This window comes from Podarcis erhardii (assembly GCF_964252035.2).
Source record: "Podarcis erhardii genome assembly, chromosome: 3".
In the NCBI taxonomy this organism is placed as follows: Eukaryota; Metazoa; Chordata; class Lepidosauria; order Squamata; family Lacertidae; genus Podarcis; species Podarcis erhardii.
This window is the reverse complement of record NC_138507.1, coordinates 108167638-108189202: the sequence shown is the minus strand read 5'-3', so window position 1 is coordinate 108189202 and position 21565 is coordinate 108167638. Positions and strand designations below refer to the sequence as shown.

The 21565-nt window shown below is 47.1% G+C and overlaps 1 long non-coding RNA gene across 1 annotated transcript in view; it reads left to right on the top strand.

Moving 5' to 3' along the window:
- The window catches only part of LOC309338053, a 51295-nt gene extending 31845 nt beyond the window's left edge, over positions 1-19450 (top strand). Inside the window, exons 2-5 of the long non-coding RNA XR_014154639.1 lie at positions 6230-6286; positions 13691-13871; positions 14380-15508; positions 15737-19450. This is a non-coding gene — a long non-coding RNA (uncharacterized lncRNA). The remainder of the gene's footprint in view (positions 1-6229; positions 6287-13690; positions 13872-14379; positions 15509-15736) is intronic.
- The last annotated feature ends 2115 nt before the right edge of the window (positions 19451-21565 follow it).

Below are 21565 nucleotides of genomic sequence, written 5' to 3'. Positions count from 1 at the left end.
AGGACCAGTGAGTCCCCCACACCCACCTGCCCCCTGTCCCCCCAAAACAGTACTTCTGTCTTGTCAGGATCCATCCTCCAACCGCCTCCAGGCACTCACAGAGGACCTTCACCGGTTCTGATTTAGAAGAGATGTAGAGCTGGGTATTATCATGATGGGAGGGCGTTCCACAGGGAAGGTGCTACCACAGAGAAGGCCCTCTGCCTGGTTCCCTGTAACTTCACTTCTCGCAGTGAGGGACCCTCGCCCTCAGAGGTGGACCTCACTGTCATCTTACCTCCCCACAAATGTTGTACAAACAAAGACAAATGCTCGATAAACAGGTCATCTGAAAGCAACTCAGGCTCTATTCCTTTATTTATTGCATCCATATCCCCTTTTTTCTTCCATCATGGACCTCAAGGTAGCACATCCAGGTGGCCTTTCAGGCACTTAACAAATCCACACCTGCTTAGCTTCTACATTGCTTCAGCAAGGTGGCAGCCTCATGTCCCCTCAGGCCCTGACCCAGAGCACTATTTAAGACATCTCTTGATCCCAAAAGCAGTAGCCCTAGACGCTGGCACATTTAGAAACACCAGCATACTGGGAGATTAGCTAGACCAGATTATATAACAGGACAGGGGAGAAGCTCGATTTAGGATCTTGACCTCAGTTATACGATACCCTTCCTTCAGAACAACTTCCTGGGTAATCTTTTAGACCTTGAGAGTGTTACCCTCAGTCACCTGACACTGTCACTTAGAGAACACTTGTAATCAATGGGAATAGGGCAGATATAGTACAGACAATGTAGACTTCAAAGGAGATACAGCTGCTTTATGAAATAAGCCCCAAGCGCCAAATGATGCGTAAGAGGAGCCACAAAATGATTAATGGATACAAATGGGAGAGGCTCTATAAAATCAATTGTAGAATTAAGGCCAGAATATGTTTTGTGATTAATGACTTCGGGTTTGTGAAGCATGTTGCACGGAGAAAACACTGTAGAAATTGCCGCAGCTGCCAGATTGCAGTTATTACCAGGGTTGAGAGTCATATTGGCCTGCAATTCAAAGTGCCACTTCCTGCTAGTTTTGCGGCAACCACCACGAAAAGGACAATCCGAAATGGGCCAGTTTGGGAGCCATGCCTGAGACTTCCATTCTTGCCCCTCTGTATTCATTTAAGGACAAATGGAAATTGAACCAAATCGGATACATTTGTGGGGCTTTCACAGGGTCCCTACTTTCAGATGGAATTCAGCTAGCTCCCTCAGCTTGTGCAGTTACAGTTGATTTTGTTTGTTGCTCTTATTCAACAAACCTTCTTTGCCCTCCCAAAACTGGACCTTTGCAAAGAGGAAAGTAACAGGAAAATTCACTGGAAAATGTGGGTAAGAAAGACCCTGGAGAGTATGCCACAACTGCAGCTAGAATTTTGTTAGCTTAGAATTGGAAATCACAAGAAGTCCCAACAGTGGAAGAATGGCAAATCAAGATGATGGACTTTTCAGAGCTAGCCGACCTGACTGGAAGAGTCTGCGACCAGAAGGAGGAGGAGTACCAGGAGGAATGGATGAAATTCAAAGACTATTTAGTTAAACATGTTAAGATAACTTAATTGGAAAAACTTGCAAATACCAGATAGGCTTAGGATTTAAATATGTGATGTTAGAGAATAATATGTTTAAAGCTAGCCAAATTGAAAACAAAGAAAGATGTTAAGTGATTAAGTTAATTTTATGAGAAAATTTGTTTGGGAAAACTGTTACAATGATATACACTTAAATTCAGCCAGGGGGATTTGAGTAACAATGTTACTAAGATTGGATCAAGTACAGTTAAGATGTATGTTTGTTTGTCTGTTTTTGGAAAACCAATAAAAAAATTTGAGGGGGGGGGGAGAAAGACCCTGGAAAGCCACTGCCAGTCATTGTAGAGAACAATGAGCAAGATGGACCAATGGTCAGCCTGGATATCAGCTTGGATAGCTCAGTTAGTTAGAACATGGTTAATGCTAAGGAGATAATGCTAAGGTTGCAGGTTCAATCCCCATATGGTGGGTTGCGTGGGGTTGGGCTAGAAGATCCTTGGGATCCCTTCCAATTCTACAATTCCATGATTCTATGATTTGATTCTATGACTCCGTATAAGGCAGCTTCCTATTTTTTTTATGTCTAACCTCCCTGCATACCAATCAGAATGAATGCTCAGTAAACTGCTGACACTGTCTAACCTCCCTGGTAAATGAATCAGGACAAATGCTTGATAAACAGGTCATCTGGAAGCAGCGTTGGTTCAATTTCCCATTCATCCCAAAACGAATGCAGGCTCCATGGGCTCACAAGCCTAGAAGCCAACACAGACTGGTGTTTTCTCACACAGCCTGTTACAGGAGGAGACGGCAGTGAGAACCATCACTCAGAAAGACAAAAATTGGAGGGTGCTATTTCATCATCATACACAGCAATTGCTACAATCCCCCTTTGAAAATATCACCCCCACCTTCAAGCCTTTCTCTCTCACACACAAACCACTTCCTCACTTCCCCTAACAAATTGGCATTCTGCAGGTGCTACCTGTAGAAGTGTTACCACGGTGTTGATGAGCTGTTGAAGGAAGGTGGGGACTCTGCTATCAATTTCCCCACAACAGTTCTGTTCCATTGGGCAAGGAGGAGGAAGGTGGCCCCTGGATTGACTCAGGTCTATCAACTTGGTCAGTGGTTTGTTCGACTGGAACTTTGGAGGTATGCATTTGGGAAAAGATGATGATCATTATATTAATCACTGTCCTTGACTGTACTGTATGGCATTTTAATACGTAAAAGAATCTGGGCTGTGAATTGCACACTATCCCTTTTAAGCACATTCAAAGCATATTCTTTCCCTCAAGGAATTCTGGAAATTGTAGTTTACCCCTCCTAGAGTTACAATTCGCAGCAACCCTTAACAAACTACAGTGCCCAGAATTCTTTGATGAGGAGAATGTGCTTTGAAGGCATGGTTTGTACACAGCAAGGAATTAAGAAACACGCAGAATTAAATGCTTCTGATGTGGTAATTACAGAGTGCATACTTTGCTTGCAGAAAATCCATGGTCTCTCCAGTAGCTCACTAGGCAAGACCTCTGACTGAGATCTTGGAGAGTTGTCATCAGCCAAGGATAGATGGAACAATAGTATATCTCAGTATAAGGTGGCATAAAATGTTCATACATCAAGATAACTTTAAGATGCTTCTAGAACCATTAATGTGTGTGGTTGAAGTGATTGTTGTCTTTAAGATCTGTGCCATTTTATCCTGCATGTGACCTTCTCTGTCAGATTAAGACAAATATACCTTTGTAACCTCAAAATCCCCTCTCTACGACTGGCGAAAGCAGAACCAAATGTACAGAGAAAGTTGAGCTATGTTTCATTTGCCCAAAGCATGCACATCACAGAAACCAGCCATTTTTGGTATACAACTTGTATACCAGACTGGCGTAAAATTGTTTGATTTTATTCTGTTGTGCTTTGTTTGCTTTTGCCCTGTGTGAGGAAAGTAAGGCAGGCGGGCTTTTTTTAATAAATAGGCCACTGTTCCCAATGTAGTGCACACAACTGAATTAGCTGTCACAACTCTGGCTGATTAAAATCAGCTCTCATATATCCAGATCCTTGTAAGTATTGACTTTTCCATTGATTTGTGTCTGCGCTAAGAATAAAGCTCTGGTACCAATCTGTAGAAATGTTCAATCTCCTCTGTTGGGATCTGTTTATACATTCAGCAGGATCAAGTGAGAAAACAGATTTTCTTGGACTCCTCCACTTCAGGCAGTTGGGAAGTTGCAAGTTTGAATGCTCGTGTCAAGATGCTGGACTAGATAGGATTTTGGCCTGAATTTGATATAAAAGTATAGCATGTACTCAGACTGTATGTTTCAGTGGTCTCTGCTTTACTTGACAGTGACTGGCAGTACAGTGGTATCTCGGGTTACAGACGCTTCAGGTTACAGACACTTCAGGTTATAGACTCTGCTAACCCAGAAACAGTACCTTGGGTTAAGAACTTTGCTTCAGGATGAGAACAGAAATCATGCAGTGGCGGCACAGCGGCAGCAGGAGGCCCCATTCGCTAAAGTGGTGCTTCAGGTTAAGAACAGTTTCAGGTTAAGAATGGACCTCCGGAACGAATTAAGTACTTAACCCGAGGTGCCACTGTATGTAGAAAAGAATAAGCTTGCAAGGTAATAAGCTGGTACATTCGTTCTGTGGGACAATCTGTACAGCGGTTGTGGAGCCAAGGACTGAAATCTCATTAAGTGTGACTTCTAAACAGGTGGACATGAACAGTTGTATGTCTTATCACTAAGAAGGAAGGCAACTGCTCGGCCTTGGATACAAGCTTATTGAGTCCCAGGCTTCAATTTAGCAGGACCCTGAGATGATACAGCAAAAGGGCACACTTGAAGTATGCTTGTCATGAGATGCGGAGCTGGCCGCTGAGAAAAATTTACATGACTCAAGTTTCACTCCATTTGTTTTTGCAGAATCCGCTGGTGCTTTTTGTGTGTTTCAGTAACAGCAAACGACATCGAGCTTTTGCACTCTGAAAGGCAACTGTGGCTTAGGTGCACAGCACAGAGCGTGACGACCATAATAGCGTGGAACACTGTACATTATAAAGCCACATTTCTCAAATTAGCCGGAGGGAAGTCTAAGCATAGGGACAGACAAGGATGGCTATTACATGTAGCTGAATTTATACATGGCTCTACAATGAAGATCATGGCCACTGGGCCCATCACCTTCTGGCAAATAGAAGGGGAAGAAATGGAGGCAGTGAGAGATTTTACTTTCTTGGGCTCCATGATCACTGCAGATGGTGACAGCAGTCACGAAATTAAAAGACGCCTCCTTCTTGGGAGAAAAGCAATGACAAACCTAGACAGCATCTTAAAAAGCAGAGACATCACCTTGCCAACAAAGGTCCCTATAGTTAAAGCTGTGGTTTTCCCAGTAGTGATGTATGGAAGTGAGAGCTGGACCATAAAGAAGGCTGATCGAAGAATTGATGCTTTTGAATTATGGTGCTGGAGGAGACTCTTGAGAGTCCCATGGACTGCAAGAAGAACAAACATATCAATTCTTAAGGAAATCAGCCCTGAGTGCTCACTGGAAGGACAGATCGTGAAGCTGAGGCTCCAATACTTTGGCCACCTCATGAGAAGAGAAGACTCCCTGGAAAACGCCCTGATGTTGGGAAAGATGGAGGGCACAAGGAGAAGGAGACGACAGAGGACGCAATGGTTGGATAGTGTTCTCGAAGCTACCAGCATGAGTTTGACCAAACTGCGGGAGGCAGTGGAAGACAGGAGTGCCTGGCGTGCTCTGGTCCATAGGGTCACGAAGAGTCGGACACGACTAAATGACTAAACAACAGCATACAAGGGATACCCACTATGTCTACTCAGTCCTGCTGTCTAGACTCTATACTAAATTATAGGTTCACAGCCCAAGGGCCTGACTGAGTGAGCAAGCTGCTCTAATGTCCCAAGTGGTGCTTTGCAGACAAGGCTAAGTTTCTAGACTGCTATTGGGCTAGCTTCAGTGATGTCACAGAGGAGCCTGGACCTGGGAAGTGAAATACGAGGATAAACTGAGAGGGAATGTCTTGGCATTGGAATTTCAAGTCCACCGGCTAATTTTAGTGCCAATAAACCCCTTCACCTTTGCCTGTATGATGTAGGCTTCCAGAGGACACCTCAGTGGTGCAAATCAATTGAAGGGAGTATATGGTGCCCAGAATGCGACCTCATAATGCACCCTGCCAGACAAATTCCAGTAATGTATATAGGAGTGACAGAGGTTCCTCAAATGCTCTGAGAGGGGCCAGGGCAGGCTATGAAGCTTTCAAAGTGGGTATCGCCTCTCCATTTCACAGCTTCTCATTCCCTCCCCTCCCCACTAATCCCAGAAGTGCTTACATTGGATGCCCTGGGATAGCCCCCCTTGTGAACCTGGCTAGGTTGCTTGAATCCTGGGGGTGGGGAGATAGGGGGACCAGTAATGAAATCCACACGTTCTTCCCCGATTCCTCCTTACTTTTTATCAAATCACCCACCCACCCCCTGAACCCTCCTTAAAGTAGCTAAGGGACAGAAGCTTACAAAGAACGGCACACAAACCCCGTCTCTCCCATCATGAAAGGAATCAGAAGGAATATTGTTCGCTGTGAACTGTTTCTGAAATCTTTTCTTGACAGAACATACATGAGTTGAGTGGGAAGAAGACTCATGGCGGCATGAGACACCCACCGCAGGTAGCTTATTTTGGATGTCATGGATTATCGGCAAATGACTGGTTATTTAAGTTATTGTTATTTTAATTTTCTTTCCAGGGTCAGGGGAGAGAGTTGCTTGTGGGGTTTTCTGCCTCAAATTCCAAAATACCTTTATCAACTTTCGGTACTATGGGTCTTGATTTGGTGTGTTCTTTTGCCATTTACTCATCTGTAGCCCTCGGGGAGAAAATGTCTTGCACAGGCCCTAACCATAACCAAATTTACGTGTGTGTGTGTGTGTGTGTGTAAAGTTACTTGCCCACATTCTTCTCTCCCTACCTTGTCTGCCCCTCCATCCCTGTGTTGTTTCTGCACTATGTCACATCCACAGCATACATTTAAAGGACATTTATATCACTTTAACAGTCAGGGCTTCTGCCCAAAGAATCATGGGAACTGTAGTTTACCCCCTCACAGAGCTATAATTCCCAGCACGCTTAACAGACTACATTCCCCAGGATTCTTTGAGGGAAGCCATGTGCTTTAAATGTAATGCTGTGGATGTGACCTTAGAGACTATAAGCTCCATGGCAGCTGGGCCCTATCTGTTTAACTCCATGTTGCCATGCCAACTGAGGCCCAGCATGAGCACCAAGCACCCAAGGGGCAACTGTCGAAGCTCAAAAGGACCGCAGGGACCACTGGCATTGACACTTGTTTTGGGTTCCTGAAATATACTCAGAGTCGCAAAGTGATTTCATGCTCTTTATTCAGCTCATAGTGGTGAGGAGGAATGAATGAATGTCCCCTCAAAGTATCTGCTTTATATACATTATTTACACAATGGGCTGCACATGATTGGCTAATTCCAGGATTCTACTGTAGGCCAATCAGGTTGTGGATTCACTTCTATCTGGAGCATGATTGGGTGGTTCCTGCTAACCAATCATACTGCTGCATTGTTCTAGGACCAATCAGACTGCTGCATTCTGAATCCTATTGTTCTAGGACCAATCAGACTGCTGCCTTTTGGAGCCTATTGTTCTAGGACCAATCAGACTGCTGCAGTTTGGATCCTATTCAACTCAGTACATAACACCCCTCCCCTCTAAGTTCCAGTCCTGCCCGGAAGGTCGCATTCATAGTCCTCAAGGTACGCCGGTGGCCTACGTGTGCGTTGCGGCCTGGGGTGTTCCCTGGTCCGGGGTTCAGGTTCTGGCTCGTGTTCCAAGGATGGGGCTGTTTGGTCTGGCGCAACCGGCTCGCTCAGTCGTGGTTCTGGTTCCGGTGTCCTTTCGGCCTCGCGGGTCCTCTCTGTATTTACTGATTCTGCCTCTCCTGCTTGCCCCTGCTGCTCTATGGGCCTCACTGCCCCACTGTTCCCTTGGGACTCCTCTGACCTGTCCTCCTCCTCCTGGTTTTCTCCCGGGAATCGTCGCCGTATCTGGTCGCAGTGGCGGCGCCAGCATTGCCCCCCATCTGTTAGCACCTCGTACGACACGGGGCCCGTGACCCTGGTGACTGTGGCAGGTACCCATGCAGGGCCTGCCCCAAAATTCTTTGCGTACACTGGGTCCTGGGCCTCGAAGGTCCGGGGGTTCCTGCCTTCCCCCACCACTACCTCATCCTGAGCTCTATCGGGGTGAAGGCGGTCCAATCTGATTGCAAGGCGCCGACCCATTAGTAGTTCAGCGGGGCTCCGGCCAGTCGTTGAGCTGGGGGTGCTGTGCTGTGCTAGAAGGAATGTGGCAAGGCGGTACTCCCAATCCCCTTGCGTCATGCGGCGAAGGGTGTCCTTGGTGGTCCGCACCATGCGTTCTGCTTGGCCATTGGTGGCAGGGTGGAATGGCGCCGAACGGATGTGGTGGATGGCGTTCTGCACTGTGAAGGTTTGAAATTCTCCTGATGTAAATGCAGTCCCGTTGTCTGAGACGAGAGTGTCAGGGAGCCCGTGGGTTGCAAACAGCCTGCGTAGTACCCGGATGGCTGCGGACGTAGAAGTGGACGGTACCAGTGCGACTTCCAGCCATTTGGTGTAGGAGTCCACCACTATGAAGAATGTTTTCCCCTGAAAGGGGCCAGCGAAGTCCACATGCAGGCGTGACCATGGTGCTCGGGCGGACTCCCAGGACTGGACTGGGGCCCTTGGGGGATCTGGGCGGGATTCCTGGCAGGCCTGGCAGTGTTTGACCCAGGCCTCTATCTCTCCGTCGATCCCCGGCCACCACACATAACTCCTGGCAAGGGCCTTCATTCTTACTACCCCTGGGTGTGTCTCGTGTAGGGCTGTGAGGACCCTTTTGCGGAGGGGCTGGGGAACAACGACCCTGCTTCCCCATAACAGGCACCCCTTGTGGGCTGACAGTTCATGTTTGCGGGTTGTGTAGCCGGCGAATTCTGGCCCGGGGCTGCGGCTGGGCCATCCCCTCCACACCCAGTCCAGGACCCGGGAGATGACCCTATCTTTCTTGGAATGGTGTGCAACTTCTTGTGCCTGAATGGGGCGGTCAGGAAGCAGCTCCAGGCTCATAACCTCTTGTGCAGGTGCTGGGTCGGGGCCTGTTTCCGGTAGTGGTAGCCTGCTGAGGGCGTCTGCATGGCCCATCGCCTTTCCAGGGCGGTGAATCAGTGCATACTGGTAGCTGGCAAGGAAAATTGACCACCTGAGGACGCGAGGAGACAGCACTTGGGGGGTCTGCTTTTCGGGGGCAAACAAGCCAAGCAACGGCTTGTGGTCAGTCACCACGGTGAAGGGCCGCCCGTACAAGAAATCATGGAATTTTTTTACTCCCTTCACGATTGCCAGACCCTCCTTGTCGATTTGCGAGTAGTTCCGCTCGGTTTCGTTGAGTGTCTGGGAAAAGTATGCTACCGGTACCTCTCTTCCATCCGGGAGTTGGTGTCCCAGGACAGCGCCGATGCCATAGGGCGAGGCGTCGCATGCTAGCACCACCGGCAGCCTCTCGTCGAAGTGTGCCAAGACCGAGTTTGAGACAAGCAAGTCCTTGACTGCCTGGAATGCGGCCTCCTGGCGCTGGCCCCACACCCAAGGGGCCCGCTTGTCCAGGAGTCTGTGTAGGGGCTCCGCTACCGCCGCCTTGTGGGGAAGGAAGGAATGGTAAAAGTTCAATAATCCCAAGAAGGCCTGAAGTTCAGTCTTGTTCTTGGGCGCTGGGGCATCACAAATGGCCCGTACCTTGTCCCCAGTCGGGTGAACCCCTTCTGCATCCACCATAAATCCCAGAAAGTCCACTTGAGGCACTCCTAGTAGACATTTTTCCCGCTTCACCTTGAGACCCGCCATCTGGAAACGGTGCAGAACAGTGCGGAGGCGGTCCTCAAACTCCTCTGGTGTGGGCCCGGCAATCAACACATCATCAAAGAAGGGGGTGACACCAGGAATCCCTTTAAGGAGAGAGTCCATTAGATTCTGGAATATGCCTGGTGCCACGCTGACCCCGAATTGCAGCCGCTTTACCCTGAACGCTCCTCTGTGCGTCACAATCGTCTGTGCCTCTGCTGTGGCCTCATCTACTGGCAGCTGTTGATATGCTTGGGCCAAGTCCAGCTTGCCAAAAATTTTCGACCCAGCCAGGGTGGCAAGGACATGGCTGACCACTGGCACTGGGTATGCATGGGCCATGAGGGCCTTGTTTATGGTACATTTGTAGTCTGCGCAGATGCGGACCGAACCATTAGGCTTGACAGGTGTGACGATTGGGGTTTCCCAGGGGGCATTAGGCACCGGCTCCAGCACTCCTTGCTCCACGAGTCGGTCCAATTCCTCGTCTATACGGGGTTTCAGGGCGAATGGGACCCGGCGGGCCTTGAGCCTGACTGGTCGTACTGCGGGGTCAAGCTGTAGAGCAATGGGGGGGCCCGTATACTGTCCCAATTTCCCATCGAAAACCCCCGGAAACTCCTTGCATATGGCGTCCACGTCCACTTGTAAGCTCATGTGGTTCACCCCGGTGATGGCTAGTCCCAGTGGTCCAAACCATGCCAACCCCAGTAAGCTAATGTAGGGGCCCTTGACCACAAGCAAGTCCAGTTGCCGCGTCCGCCCTCGGTATTGCACCCTGAAGGTCCCCACCCCCATTGTGGGGACCTTACGTTTCTGGAAGTCCCGGAGGGTGAATGGGGCCGGCCTGAGTTTGGGACCCCCAGTAGGACACAGTTTCCTTAAGGTCCTTGCCGAGATTATGGATAGAGTTGAACCCGTGTCAAGCTCCATGCGGCATGGGGCCCCCTCTATCTGTACCTCTACATAAATTTTCTCTACGTTGGGGTGGGGCAACTGGTATACCTGGAAGTCTGTGAGCTCCGTCGAGTTGCCTTGGTGCGTTGGGCCCCGGGACCTGGGGCTCTTGGATTGGTCATCTGATGCCTGGCTTCGGGTGGGCCGAGCCCGACACACCCGGGCGATGTGTCCCAATTTTCTGCACTGCCTGCACTCTGCGTTGCGGAAACGGCAGGTCCTCCTCTCGTGACTTTCTCCACAGCTTGCGCAGTTCCCTCCTTCTCGTCGAGGCAGCTGTGGTATGTGGGCTGCTTGAGTGCGCTGCTGTACTCGGTGCACCTCCTCCCTGTCGGATCCCGAGTCGTTGGTGAGGTCTTCGTGGTGGACCCTCGGTTGGGACGGCTGGCTCAGCCGTGCCTCTTGCGTCGACCTCTCAGCAGCTTCCGTTGCCAGGGCCTCCTCCAGAGCGACCTGGAACGTTAGGTTCTTCTTAGCGTAGAGGCGTCGTTGCAGCTTCTCATCCTTCAGGCCACCGACGAGGCGGTCACGAAGCATGTTCTCCAGCTCTGAGAAGTTGCAGAACCGGGCAGCTTGGCGGAGAGAGGTCACAAACCCAGTTATGGTTTCCCCAGGGGCTTGCCGCTTTGCGTAGAAGGCATTTCGACAAGCCACCACTGAGGGCTGTGGCGAAAAGTGCCCCTTCAGCTGTTCCATTATTGTTTTGTATGGAACAGTAGCGACGTCTTCAGGCGCAAGGAGAGCCCGGGCGATTTCAAATGTCTCCTCTCCGCAGACGCTGAAGAATATTGCCCTCTTCTTGGCGTCTTCTTCATCGGTGACCCCTTTGGCTTCTAGGAGGAAGGTGAAACGGGAGGCGTACGCTTCCCAGTCTCCAGATGCTGGGTTGAATGGCGAGAAGCTGCTGTCAGTTGCCATTCTGAGTTCCTTGTGTCCCGGAGCTGAAGCCTGGATACACGGTGCGAGGCAGCGGTGCGGCAGGTGGCGGTGCTGCGGTGCTGTGTGTGGCAGTCAGCTCAGCGGGATCCCACCTTCGTCGCCAGTGAAATATACTCAGAGTCGCAAAGTGATTTCATGCTCTTTATTCAGCTCATAGTGGTGAGGAGGAATGAATGAATGTCCCCTCAAAGTATCTGCTTTATATACATTATTTACACAATGGGCTGCACATGATTGGCTAATTCCAGGATTCTACTGTAGGCCAATCAGGTTGTGGATTCACTTCTATCTGGAGCATGATTGGGTGGTTCCTGCTAACCAATCATACTGCTGCATTGTTCTAGGACCAATCAGACTGCTGCATTCTGAATCCTATTGTTCTAGGACCAATCAGACTGCTGCCTTTTGGAGCCTATTGTTCTAGGACCAATCAGACTGCTGCAGTTTGGATCCTATTCAACTCAGTACATAACAGTTCCCTACATCAGGTAGCTGGGAGTTGCCATTTTAATTTCTGCATTGTGGACATTGTGGAAATGAAAATGGTGGCTCCTGAATCAAAGTGTCACCGCCGCCACTGCCTATAGGAGGCCCACTGATATATGAGGCAGCCCATCAGTAGTAACAGTAGTTGTCATTGTCATAGTAAATAAGTAGTTCATCAGATCCAAATATTGAGTTTACCTTGGTGTGCTTTTATTTATTTAGTTTACCTAGGGTTGCCATATTTCAAAAAGTGAAAATCCGGACACAAAAGTTGTGAGAGCTCTTTTGGGGGGCAAATTTTTGGCCTTTTTTTTTTTTTTTTTTTTTTTTTTTTGGAAATCCGCCATAATCTACACTTCCGACATGGGCTGGCATACATCCAGATTTTCCCAGACACTGTTTCTGATGGCCGAATCCAAGCTACCGGTATGTCCAGGAAATTCCAGACGTGTGGCAGCCCTAGTTTACCGCCCTTTATCTGTAGATCTCAGGGAAGTTCACAACATGACTAGGAGCCACCACAAACAGTCCAAATGAGACTTCTCCTCTCTTCCGATGCACCCTTTATCAAAACAGAGACATTTACTGACAAGTGCCCAAGTCGTGGGACAGCTTTGGGGCCCAAATGCAAGGGAAACCCCAACAAAAGACTTAACTGGGACAAATTCAGCAAAATCTCTACAAAATCTCTAAGAAAGGAAAAGAGCAGCTGAAATCCCTCCCTCACCCGCCCAAAGGGAGGGAGAACTTCAGGCTATAGAGATAGCACCTGTTAACTAACGTACCATGCTCAATACATTGACACCCATAAATGCCATGTGCTTCTCCTCCAGGTACAATTAGGTGTGGGAAATTAAGCTTCCTACTCACCCCAAGCTGCCCCAGAACAAGCAGAGCCTAGTTTAAACATTCAGTTTTGATGCTGGAGGAATTATCTTTGCAAAGAGTACAGACAGACAGACATCAGTTCCCCACCCCAAGTGCCTTGAGCAGTGCAGCTGCCCCTTCTAGGCTGTATCCCCGCAACCAAAATATAAAATAAAATAATGTAGCAGTGCTCTTGGTAATAAGTAACAGTGAAATGTTCTGATTGGTGATCTAGTGTAAGCTTGGGGGAATGTATCCCAGTGGGAGACCTTGTCAAGTCTGTACGTCTCTGATACCCTTCATTAGTGACTTCGAAGGGGAGTCAGCCTCATGCCAATGGAATTCACAGTGACACTGAGACTCTGTGACAGCGTGCATATGGAAATCCAGAGGGGAAAGAGGCCAGTTGGGTTCATAAGGTGGTGTTTTTCCAGGGTAGACCCTTGAAAGAATGGAGCCATATTTACCGCAAGCCTTCAGGCCAAGATGTCAGGAAAGCAGGGGGTGGTGCAGAAGTGGCCTTGTTGGGGAAAATAATAATTTAATAAACCTGCATTTTGATAACATTCCATTTTCTTTTGAGTCTGTGGCCTAGCTGAACTGAAAGGGCCTGTACCTGCCGTTTTACAGCACAGAACTAGCTGCTTTTAGGTACTGTGCATAGTGAATGCCTATTCCAGAATACTGAAAAGAATAATCCGTTAGACTCTGTGAGGTTGCCATTGTATGCATGAAAAGAAAATCAGCTAGGCAAGGCAATTGTGATTCATCTTGAATTGTTTTGTAGACTGATAAGTAGGACATTAGAAGTCATTTAATGAGCATTTGAGGGTTAACAGCAATAGATTTTGCTAAGTGTTAAATCAATAAATCAATCTCCTTTATTGGCATAGTAAGAGTACGCCGTATACATGGATTGGAACACAGATAACAAAACATAGTAGGAGGTAAGACTGTCCAGACGTCGGGAGATACAAAGGTGATTCTTACGATCTATGGAGGACGTAATTTCATGCCGTCACTCAAAAATATTGCCACATTCTCCACAATGTCATCCTTACCATTATTCAACAGGTAGGTCACCCTGGAAGAATCAGTGCGATAGATCCCCTCCTCCTTCAATAAGGGTGGCCCAAATACTTAAAATATATATTTGCATTAAATGGGCAGTGAAATAAAATGTGGTGGATTCGACCTGTTTTGTGCCATCTTAAATCAAGGATGGGAAATCTGTGGCCCTCCAGATGTTGCTAGATGACAACATTCATCTTTCTTGACCACTGATTGTGCTGACGGGAATTGGGAGTCCAACAGCATCTGGAGGGCACCATCTTCCCCACCCCATATTAAATCAAACTTTACATTTTTACATTTCATCCAAGCAAAGTCATCATAACAAGGAGAGGTCTTCTTTGGTGGAGAAACCCTTTTGCTTAAATCTCTCTGTGTGTGTCATCATCCCCCACACTCCCTAGAGCAAGAGTTCAGAGGGTCAGGCCACTTCTGTGTGCAGGAAGGCATTGCTGAGATTTTCAAAGCAGAAGCCAATGATCAGTGATCCTTTTCTCTTGTTTTCATGCAGCTGTCTCTCAGGAATGCAATCTTTTACAGTGGAATTTGGCATCCCTGAGATCCAGAAGAGAGGAAACCAGCAAGTATTTCTGCCAGATGGGCTGGAATGCACAGGGGGTGGGGGAGAAACTAGGTCTGTTTAAACAGAATTTTAGATCTGTATCACTTAAACATGGAACTGGATTCTTAAATCATTATTGCAAGATTAAATGTTCAATGCAAAAGCAAACCGAAGACCAGCCCAGACATGATGGAGTCATCATTCAAATCACCCCTATAAAGTGTGGTATCTTAGAATAAAAACACAAAGAGGAGGTGCTGAACCCTCTCCCTTTGGATCATAGCAGTTGGTTGCTCCAGCAAATTTACTTTATTCCTGGCACTAGTACTAGAAGTGACCTGAAAACATAATAAAACAGCCTACCCAGGGCTTGTAAAGACATTAGTCTTTTGAGGCCTGGGAACAGCTTGTCTGAGGCCTGGGGTAGAAGTCTTGTTAGAATAAAGTTAAAAACACAAACAAAAAAGCAGCTGGCCCCTGGCAGGGGCCCCTGACCAGCTTAGCCCTTTGAGGCCTAAGGCAAGTGTAACTCACTGCCTCCCCTTCTCATGGACCAATTTGCAAATACTTGTGTACATTCCCACAGTGGACTTCCGGTTCCCAGAACTCCGGGAGGTAAGGGAGTGCAAACCGAGTGGCGTGGACACCAACACAGTACAAATACATCCCATCAAGGACCGCCCAATAGTGCAGATGGGAAACCATTGAGATAACAGTTCAATTCTCATGCATGGGCAAAGGCAAGCTCAGGAAAACGACCCATGTGCATGACCCATGTGCATATTAACTCTCTGATGTGTACACAGTCTAAACGTAGATGATGTTGTTGTGTTTCTCCATTAGTTGCGCACTGAGAACAAAAATGTCAAGTAAGAAATGTGCGTTCCACATTGTGCTTCACAATTCAAATCAAAAAGTGGCACGTGCTGAGACAAGGCCTACTGCAGAGACTGGGGAGTTCAGCTGTTTGTCAGGGACCAAAAATGTCAATACTTCCAGTTTAAGGGAGCCCGAAGGTTCCTAAAATCCTACAGCTGAGGTGCATTTTGCAAGGGAAAGCAAAAATGCAGGTACAGTGGTACCTCGGGTTAAGTACTTAATTCGTTCCGGAGGTCCATTCTTAACCTGAAACTGTTCTTAACCTGAAGCACCACTTTAGCTAATGGGGCCTCCCGCTGCCGCTGCGCCACTGGAGCACGATTTCTGTTCTCATCCTGAAGCAAAGTTCTTAACCTGAAGCACTATTTCTGGGTTAGCGGAGTCTGTAACCTGAAGCGTATGTAGCCCAAGGTACCACTGTACATAGTTATGGAGGTGCATGTGTCTTGGCCTATGATTTTGTTGCTGATAGTATTTAAATTGTTATTTTTAAGTACCTAAACACTGCTTTTTATATTAAATTAAATGGAAGGCAATCCCTTCCCACAGGCGTACAATCTATATGAATGCAGATTCATCACTGGGCGTCAGCGATCTACAACCTGCACTGCAGAGTTAGTAATTCTAGTCTGCACACTTGAATCTCAGAGATTTCTCTCTCTCTCTATAAAGTCCAAAGGTCACTGGTAAGAGAAGAAGAAAAGTTCTGATCAAAGTCTTATACAAAAGCTTGTTATCTGCTGGCCAGTAAGCCGGGACTGATTATGTCATGAACAACAACACAAGGACCAAGGACCAGGATAAGACTTGAGGGTGCGATACGAAGAGCAAAGTCACGTGCTGGACTTTCCTTCATTGAAAGTTGTTAAACAGAGATTGTATCTCAATCTGTCCTAGGGTTCCCTGGAATGAGGGGTGACTGTTAAAACCACTCTGAAAATTGTATCTCTGTGAGGGGAGCTACAGACCTCGCAACAACTCTCAGCACCCTTAACAAAGTATAGCTCCCATAATTATTCAGGGGAAGCCATGACTGCTGAGAGTGGTATCGTAGTGCTTTATAGGAAGAATAGCAGGGTTCCAGGTGTGCAGCCCAGCAGGTTGGGGAAAAGGCATGGAAAAGGAGATGAGCCAAGGAGCTAAATTAGAGAAGAATAATTCTGGCATGCAGCCTCTCAATGCATCAAGGAATATAAAGAGAGGCTTATCAATCTCTGGACTGCCACCAGAAAACAACTCAGCCCAGACTTGGTACTTCAAGGGCAGCGATTTGCAAAAAGCTTTTGACGGTGATGGGGGCAGGGGGGATTTGCTAAAAACATAGAAGCTGGGCCCCATAAAAAAAGAAGTTGGCAACCCTAGTTGTGAATGACACAGGGACATTCAGCAGGCTTCACACTTGCAAGCTCTAAAACTACCTATAAAAGTAGGCAGGGCCTGTTCTTGGTGCAGTTCGGCAGCCAGCAGAAACTGGAAAGACTAAAGCACCATCTTCCCCTCAAAGTCTCTTTCCCCTGTGGCCAAAAAGCAACAACAAAAAACAGACACCGGGGAATGGATGGATTGCATCACATGGCCATTCAAATAAGCAGCACTGCTATTAAGTAAAGTTGCTTCCAGCAACCTAACCAGGCAACGGGAATTGCCTTACACAATCATTTCATAACAGGGCATGCTTACGAGTTCTCCGTGTGCACCACTGTCTTCCATTAGAAAATCTAAACTGGTATTCGTCCCCCTTGTGCAAACTGGGTTTCGAAAAATTACCTTTGCTTGGGCAACGGTACTTGCCGCAGTTATTGTAGGAGCAGCAAGCAAGCAGAATGCAGGAAAGAAAATAAACATTGGGTTTAGACAGGAGGAAACAGAAAAGTAATTAAACATTTGCATTACTAGGCCTCTGCAAATGCTGCTACAGGGACGTGCCCCAAGCACTGTGTATAAAACAGGCAAATATCCAAATGATTCTCTGCCTAAGTAGGCAAATAAACTGAGAGAGAAGATAGAAAACTCTCCAAATTGTTTGCAGTCAGAAAGAAGAAGCAAATTTTTAGATCCTGGGGTTTGCACATTAATATCGTATATACTCTCCCTTTCCTTTCCTTTCCTTTCCTTTCCAGCAGATCACGAGGTAAACGAAAGCACTGCAGATTTTTTCTTACATTTATTCTGCTTTTGCCTTGCTCAGCTGTATCCTTGAACTGGGTGCTATTGAACGCAACTGGGCTTTTGACACAAAGATGAAGGCTACATATAATCTCCCAAGAACAAACCATTGTTTTACATTTCTACGCACGTATTCTCCTCGACTTCCACTGTACTTTCTCCAAGTAAGCGCATGCAGGATTGTAGCTTAATTTGCTTCTGAAACCCTAAACGCAGAGTGTGACTTACCTCCTGCCTATCAAATGGTAAGAGGAACCTATGAATGTCTTGTAACTCATTTACTTAGCAGCCTGTCAAGACTCAAGCCTATTTACTGTGGGATCACTCTGAACCTGTGGGACCTTAGTGGTATCAGGCAGATTTCCGCCTGAACACCAGAGATGGGGATCATGTGGCCCTCCAGATGTTGCTGAATGACTTCCCCATCACCCCAACATCTGGAGAGCCACTAATCCTTGTGGTACACCCTTTTTGGTCAAAAGAGTGAATTGCAGGATAAACCTGCAAATAATTATCTTGAACAGTATTTGGATATAGTAGGAAAAAACTAAAAATAAATGCTCTTTTTCCTGAACAAGCTAGTGATAAGGCCAGTTCCTTATTAAAGCTTTCGCTTGAATCTTGTATAGCAGAAAAGAAAAGACCGCTGGCTTGCAGCTGATTTCTGCTGCAGAGAGAGTTCCTTTTCTTCATGCTTTGGCAGGAGCAAGCTCTGATTCCGTCGTCCACCATGAGCGGTGATGTCATTGCTCATAAGGAACACCTGTTCCATGTGTGCTGCACTCAAGACACAGGCCCAGCATTTATAAGAAGGGCAGACGCTCTGATCTGTCTTTCACACATGTAATCTAGGCAGAGGACCCTGCTGCGCATGGAACATGATAAAATTGTGCAAAGGAGGATGGGTAAAGAAACAGAATGATTCGGTGTTCTGAATCCAGCACAAGTCCCTCTGGAGAAGCAGCCTTTACTCCCAGGTGGCCAATTCACTCCTGACCTTAAGGCATTATCATCTTTTTTTGACTGCAAATGGCTATACACATTTTGATTTGTGATGCTACTATGCATTCTCTCTTATCCACAAATTCCAGTTTGTCTAGCAATTTATAATTTTTACACCACCAAGCCAGCTGTGGCTGTAATATATTGGATGTTGCAGCCCCTTGCCGTCATTTTGGAAGCAGATCAGTTTCCCCAAGGATGCAGCAACGAGGCAAAAATGCAGCTTCTGCCAGAGATTAAAGCAGCTTAATTCACACAGAGAAACAAAACTAGGTTTTTAGGTTATCATCCTCAATGACAAAGAGGGAGTCACTAGGACTCCTTGGATCATTGTTAGCAGAGAGGCACTCTCACAACGGAAACAAAAATGCTTTTTTCCTCTGCGAAAATGACTGGGAGAGCGCAAGATTTGTCAATACAATTCTGATGCAATGCATGGGCTAGTTTTGGAATGTAAGATGGTGTACAAAGGACAGTCTCACATCTGTTGCTCCACGCACTCTTGCCCCTGACACCCCCTCCCCACAATGCAGCCCTCAAACCAGAAATGGTCCCTTCCTGCTTTAAGGGGATGTAGTATGCTTGCATGTGCTGTTTATGCAGACACACATTGTGCCCTTCTGCAAGAGCCCTGCGTGGACCAGCCTGCCAAGCGTCAGGGCTGAGAAACTGCTGGTTTGGTCACATCATTGCAACAGTGTCCCTTTTGGCATAGCAAGGCAACCATTCACCTGGAGATGAGTGAGTAAAGAAAGGAAATCATAGAGTGGGGATGGGAAAGAGGCATGATCAGAGGTTCAAGGACATATTCCAGCCAGGCAAAAACACTTGGGGAGTAGACTGGAAGAGTGTCAAGGGACCAGGTGGAAAGGGCCACATTCATTCTCTGGACCTGAGATTCCCCAGCTACAGGGTAGAAGCCAAACCTGCTGCCTGCTGCAGATGAACACAGCCATTTAAAAAGGGGGCAGCTCCTTTCTCCTTTTGTTGGGCATACTAGACGTGCTTAGACATTTGGCTGACTACACAAAAGCTGTAAGCAGGGGTGCACAAGAGAGCAGTTCTCAGTGGCTCTGCATGTATTGCACCACCCGCCCCCAACCCTGGACCGTCCCTGTGTTCGCTTGAACATAAAACCCCACATGCAATTGGGAATCCTAATAAAGCAAGAGTCCCCTCATTTCACAGAGAAGTCTCGTGCTCAAGTGAACACAGAGACCTTCCCCATGCAATGAAAAACAGATTGGTGGTGGCTGGGGTGACTCACATCAGGACAGTTATGTTTGCCCCACCCCCATGTGCCCCCTGAAGCTGCCTACTGCAACTGCTGTAGTGAATGTTGAGAACTGGCTTTCATAGGTAGTCCTGGGAAACATGAAACAAGAACCCTATTCCATCTTTGGTGGACATATTCAACAACCCAGGGGTTTGGGCAGGCAGAGTTTGGGTTCATTTCAAATGTTACAGCCCAGATTGTAATACTGTTGGCCTTCTATCTCAGGATCTCTAAAATTGTTTCTACCACACAATGACTTTTGGGACTGGTTTATGCCTGCAAGCTAGATAAAGGCAGACTGACTTTCTGGAATGATTGACCTCAATTCTGGGAGGAAGAGGAGAATCGACCCAGTACTTCAAAGTTCATTTTAATTGCTGGGGGTTATATGCATAAGTGTCAACATATTTTTAAATAAGAACCATGGCCATTTAATGCAAACAATCATGTACGCACCTGACACCTGCACTCTACAGCTGTGCCAGTTTCCTCTGCAGATTGCTGCTGCTGCACCAGTGGCACCTGGCATTCTGGTGCGACAAAATACCCTAGTATGTAGACAAATTCATGGGGGTAAAGTCTACTGGTAGCATTTTGAACTGAGCTCAGAAATAAGACCCAGTGGATATATTTTAGTACCGGTGAGGTATGTTCTCAGAGACCAATGCAAGTTGACCTTCAAGGAATTGTCTTCTGAGCTAACTGCAGTTTCTGAGTATTCTTCAGGGGTAGCTCCTCGTTTGCATTGCAGTAGTCTAACATGAATGTTACCAGGGCAACTGCAGCTACATCCACAAGAAAAGTCAGATCACCAGCCTCGGCTAGTAAAGGTGCTCTATGCCACTGTAGTCAGCTGGGCTTCTGGTGACAAAGCTGGATCCAAGAGCACCACCAAACTGGGAACCTTAACCTTTAGAAGAGGGATTCTCAACACAGCGCCCTTCAGATATGGGGGACTCCCGCTCCCATCATCCTCGAACACTGACCATGTTGGCAGGGGCTTATTGTTTGCGGCATCTGGAAGGTGCCACGCTGGCTACTCTTGATTTTGAGGGAATGCAATCGCCACTTCTCATTACAGAAATAAGGAATCTATAAATTCTTGTTTAGTAGCTACTGCTTGGAGAAACCAAGTGTGAAATAGTTTTATTCTTGTGAATAAGGTTTTCTTACTTTACTCCTAAATGAAAGCTAGTTTTAAGAAACGAGGTGCAGAATCCTGCTTTTTGTAACCAGGCCTGCCACTACAATTCAACATAAACCTTGGAAAAGGAGGCTATTGTCCTGCCTCAAGCAAAGGAAACCTTGTCAAGGCTTGTATCACGCCTAAGTGCACAAGCTCTGAAACAATTAGACACATTCCTAATTATATCAGTTACCCACTCCTAGACAATAAAAGAATGGGTTACAGATAGGATTGATGTTTAAATCTCTCTCCTGTAGGAGAGGTGAGTGTTTGGCAGCTAATCCCTGGCTGCAAGCCTCCCTCTGGTGGCTGCTTTGCAGAGAACACCCTGAAAGCACATGGTTTTTTCCACCGTAATTATTAGGGAGCACTAGAGCAGGGATGGGCAGAAGGTAGATTGGGATGTATTGGTAAGAGCTCTGGTGGTTTACTTCAAATCAATCAGAGCTCTTACTAGTACACCCGCAATGTATCTGGCACAGGTTTCTGGCTCCCATGGGTCTAAAAATACCAACTAAAAAGATTCCTCCCTCCTGCCTGCCCCCAAATCTGAAATTGGTTCTTGTATCAATCACAAATTCATAGGATGACCAATTTGCACATAAAAATGCTGTATGTTGCCTACT